Source organism: Haemaphysalis longicornis, unplaced genomic scaffold, assembly GCF_048455015.1.
Source record: "Haemaphysalis longicornis isolate Haplotype H1 unplaced genomic scaffold, Haemaphysalis longicornis Haplotype H1 scaffold_8, whole genome shotgun sequence".
Taxonomy (NCBI): domain Eukaryota; kingdom Metazoa; phylum Arthropoda; class Arachnida; order Ixodida; family Ixodidae; genus Haemaphysalis; species Haemaphysalis longicornis.
This window is the reverse complement of record NW_027526445.1, coordinates 127,919,931-127,924,930: the sequence shown is the minus strand read 5'-3', so window position 1 is coordinate 127,924,930 and position 5,000 is coordinate 127,919,931. Positions and strand designations below refer to the sequence as shown.

The 5,000-nt window shown below is 49.1% G+C and overlaps 1 protein-coding gene across 3 annotated transcripts in view; it reads right to left on the bottom strand.

Moving 5' to 3' along the window:
• The window catches only part of Lpin (phosphatidate phosphatase LPIN), a 94,903-nt gene that overhangs the window by 40,835 nt on the left and 49,068 nt on the right, over positions 1-5,000 (bottom strand). Inside the window, exon 1 of one of the 3 annotated variants that reach the window (XM_077680385.1) lies at positions 2,414-2,837. The exons of the other annotated variants lie outside the window; for them this stretch is intronic. The gene's annotated coding sequence lies outside the window, so the exon portion shown is untranslated. Of the gene's footprint in view, positions 1-2,413; positions 2,838-5,000 lie in introns of those variants that run through there. 3 annotated transcript variants of the gene reach the window in all.

The following is a 5,000-nucleotide window of genomic DNA, read 5'->3' as shown; positions in this document are numbered from 1 at the left end:
TTCTTCCATTCCCAAACGTGTTGTGGCTTAGTTTCAACTGATCGAGCGAATTGCGACGACCCGTCGGTGGCCGGCGGACTAAACGGTGGGCCGACTGACTCGGTCACGGAATGTCGGCGAGCCGTGTAGTAGCGCAGCCAATTGTCAGCTCCTCTCCTGCTGACGTCACACGAAGACGCCACAGAAAATGGGCGAGCGTAAAGAGAGGAGGACAGCATTTTCGAATTGATTTTTCTACTAAATAAATTCGCGTAAACGCGCACAGAGTGGTCGAAACAGGGCCCAGGGACTCCGGACTACAGTTTGCGCTCGTAATCCCGCATTGTTTACAAATCACTTCAGTGTCCCTTTAACCCCCAGCTGGTCAAAATTATTCCGGAGCCCTCCACTACGACGCGCCTCATCGTCTACGCTGCGTCGGCCAGCAAAAATGGCTGTTTAAAACCTCCTACGCGAAATTATAGCGCAGTGAAAACAGCAGTACATGTTACTTTTCACCCTCACGCGCCTACCGATCCTATCACACACCGAAACGGCCAGGGTTGGAACCTGCGACCTACGGTGCGCCACTAAGTGCGGCCGCGCCGATCCCAGCCCGACCTTTCGCGAATGAAACGGCCCTTTCACAGCGCATCGCGCCGCTTCGATTGCAGCCAAGGGCAGACACGTCTTAACCCCATTTCCAATGAAACCCGTCGCCGCCGTTATTATCTCTCCCCAGAAACGGGCTACAGCAGACGCGGGGCAGTAACGACGAAACAGCTGGCTAGAGCGCACATCTGTCTGGCTAGCACGATTGAAACACCCCTGCCTTCCTCGTTGAAAACAAAAAAGGTGAAGTCATTCAATGATTTAAACGGCGCCAAGAATAAAACGAAGACGCCCGTTAATTGTGCCTGCTTTTAGTTATTACGCATAATTAGTCAAGCAAGTACTTCTTGAAACCGTGTGTGCCAGTGGCTTCAAATACCCGCCCCCGAAATGTTAATGATAGATGTTTCCTTCTCTTCCTTTTGAGGAAACGTGTATAACAAGTACTGAGGATTTCCGATATATATATATATATATATATATATATATATATATATATATATATATTGAAAGGCAGTTTATTGGTAGCGAAGCGCAGCCACCGCAACGAGTAGACCAGGCTATGTCGGACAGACCAGTCTTCCACTTCTTGTCTCGCCGCCGCTGCTGGCGATGATTCGTGAGCCAGACCTCTGATTCGTGAACCAGCCATACGGGCGGGTTTGACAGTGGTTGCACCAATATATATATATATATATATATATATATATATATATTCTATTCTAAAATAACCCCTGAAGAAGAAAGGTTCTCCTTTCGCAACTGTTGGGAACAATAAAACCCTTGTTCAGTGTTTTCCAAGTGTCTGCACCCAAGTTTTGACCTATTGCTACGGTAGTCCAGAACTTCTTACCTGCTATATATATATATATATAGACGCACACACAACGCCTTAGCCACTTGACTATTTAAAAAATATCCAGAGTTCCTCCAAAGTGTTTATACAATGTTTCTTCTATCCACGGCGGCTCCTAGCCCTATGCGAAATATCACTTTCATACAACGGTAGTACTAGGTTGCTGTAGAAATTTTGTGCGAGAAATCTGGGGATCAAATTATAAACCAGCCGCGCGAATTTCAGTGAATAGCCGACCCTTGGCAACAAGATACGACGGACAAAGGTTACTGCAACAGCACGCGCTGTGCCCGACGATGAATGTTCTGGGGAAAACAGCTGCGATATGCATGGGGAGAAAAAAAAAAGCGAAGCAAAAGGGCAAAATAAAAACAAAAAGAACGGTTCCTCGGGCTTTTGTCAGAAGGTCCGCTGACGCCTGATGAACTATTCCAGTTGTCTCACTCTCACTCTCCCCTTCCCACCTCTTAACCCTTTCCAAGCATGGTATAGGAGCCAAGCAGACGGTCGAAGCATCGAAGCGAAAATTTTCCGACGAATCAATCAAATACTGACAGCTGGAGCAGAAAAAAAAAACGGGAGCGGGTGTTTGCAGTTTGTGTTGCAACAATGAGTCATCAAGGACAGAACATTTTTGCAACAATTTACTTCATAAACTAGGAGGATTAAGAAAAGACACCGACAATAATATAAAATATCGTGCCAACCGTAGCCTAATCTAACCATACAACTCCGAAGTAAAGGATTTAATCTGTCTGTTCGCTAAAATATTACGAGAAAGAAAAAAAAACTGCTTATAACGATTAAGAAACAAGTAAACAGAAAATTACACCGAGAAAAGCTTTTAGGAACGTTTCGGAAATAAGTACGCAAAATTATACGCTACGAGTACAAGAATCGACAATGCAACCAAGATGTTAACGAACGAGAGACAAAACGAAGACACACATCCGGCGACCGACTCACCAAAACTCCGCGCCAAAGAAGCCAACAACAAATCCCACGGCTCTTCCGTCCTCTCGAACGGTACTCGTCGCGCTTAACAGTTCCTCAATCAGTACAGTTTTAGCGCTTCCGAGTTCAACTACAGCACAGAGCTTCACTGACTCGCCGCATCCCAATGTCCTCGCCAAAGGCTCACAGCAGCGCTGATAGCAGACACACTCGGAAACACTGCGAGATAAAATAGGAGCCTTATCGCCGAAGGACGAGCCAAGGGACGTCGCCGTATCCTGTTCCGTCAAACGCACGCACTCCGCGATCACGCCCTGCCCCCCTCGCAAGCCCAGCACGCGAGCACGTGTCCCGAGCTCCAACCACGAGGAGAGCAACACAAAGGACACAAAGGAAGAGCGCGGAGACCGGCTTCGTTCCGTCCCAGCTGGTCGAGCGACGTCGACTCGATCGCGTGATCGCGCTCCACACCACACACCTCCCGGAGGGAACATCAGCCGACATCGGAGGCGCGCCGCGCTGACCAATCGCGGCGCGGCACCCGCGATGACGTCACGCGACGGGAAGACGCAACGGGCGAGGAGGAGAGAACGCGCCGAGACGCAACCGACGGGGAAGGGTGAGAGAAAAACGAAAGAATGAATGGGAAAACGAAACTAACAGGACGGCGGCGCGGGTGGCGGTGTTCCGGTTTCCGCTGCGCGCGCGTTCGGAGCTGGGGAGAAAAGTTGCGCTCGAGCACTCGCTGCATTATTTAAAAATGCCGCCAGAGTAAAGTAGCTATACGAGGCGTTGAAATCCGCATATATGAATTTCACTACACGGGCGTCCCTTCCGGTGACAGGATCTCAATACACATACGAAAGAGGGAGGGAAAAAAAAAAGGTTGTAGGAAGGACGGACTATTTTAAAGGTTATGACGGACTATGACGGACTATTTTAAAGGTTAAAAGCAGCTTTCACATCTGTGTCTCACCGATTTCTACGAAAATAATAAAAAAAAAGCTCAATCCACGGAGCGACCGTGGTTGGACAGCGAAGCCAAACGAATAATACACGACACAAAACACGACTCACCACGACGCAATCCAAACGAGCGCAAGAAACAAAATATTATTTAATGTAATTTGCGATTTAACATTAAACTTCCGTTACTTTAACAAAACTTTGAAGGACTGCAGCTTTGTCCGAGCAGGAAAAGAAAATTGGGGCTGCCTGTTTGACGACGAATTTGTAATGCTGCCAGACGGGCTTATAGGAGCGGCGGCTTCGTGTTTTTTGTATAACCCATGATACCTGCCCGGGTAAAACTTTCAGCAGTTACGCCATCGTTTGATCAGTCCAACGTCGGGATAGTGTCGGTATAGGGCCAACAATTTTCTACAACCATAGTTACAACCACAGTCACAACTATGGTTGTGTCGGAGTTACAACCATTTTCGGTAACCCCCCCCCCTACTGTAGAGGCATGCACGCAGTAAGAAAAGACTGGAGATTGAGAATTGTTCACAACTCCACTTGAGTATGGCAAATACCCAATCAGGGGGTCGGTCAATCATCAGTGGTTGGAGGAAAGTAAAGCTTCTTGTTTAATCACGGGACACTTCACAGAGAGCGCTTAAAGCAGTAGGAAACAGTTTCGAATCCATAACTGATTGATTGTAGCGTTTAACGCGCCGACGCAACGCAGGCGATGAGGCGCGCCGTAGTGGAGGGCTCCGGATTAATTTTGACCACCTGGGAATCTTAAACGTGCGCCAAAATCTCGTACACACGGGCGTTTTTGCTTTTCGCCTCCATCAGAAAAGCGGCCGCCGCGGCCGGGAGTCGAACCCGCGACCTCGTTCGGATCCATAACCAAGGAAAGAAATAAAACTTGAAGGCGAGAGTAAACCATAATGAGAATCGGTTAGCGTTTTCAACGTACCAATGTACCGCAGGAGGGCAGAGCGAACACCTCGGAAGCAGAACCCCGTCTCCGAAGCCCCGAATAACAATAGAGCCGGCATTGACACGGAAAGAGCCCAAAACTGCGAAACGGCACCTCGAGGACATCATTATCATCATGGTCGTCCCCATCAACAGCAACCGACTAATCGCGTCCATCGCAGGACGAAGGCATCTCCTACATTTCTCAAGCTTTTCCTATAACCTACAACCGATTTCTCACTAAACTTACATCAAAACATAAGGTAGGTGGATATATTCTCCGGCCACAGCTTAAAATAGCGACCATCGCAAATAATTACGTCCACAATACAACCCCGCGCACCGTGCACCCCACCCAAGAGCACAGGCTCGTTCGCAGGGCATGCACGTACTCGAGAAGCTCTAAACACATCCCATCAGCAAACCATCCAGGTCACGCTCACCACTATCAGCGCATATCTGGATGGAGCCGGCTCGCGTTCAGGGGGCTTGGCTCGCCTCGGCAGCGTGCAATCACCTACAGAGGCGAAACGAGCGGCGGCAGAAGGAAACAATGGCGGCGCGACGACCCGGCACTGACCGCGCTCGCGTGAATCGGCAGTATGCAAAGCGACGCGCCAAGGCCAGAGGGCGAGCGCGCGCGAGACGAACAACCTAGCCCTTGGAGAAC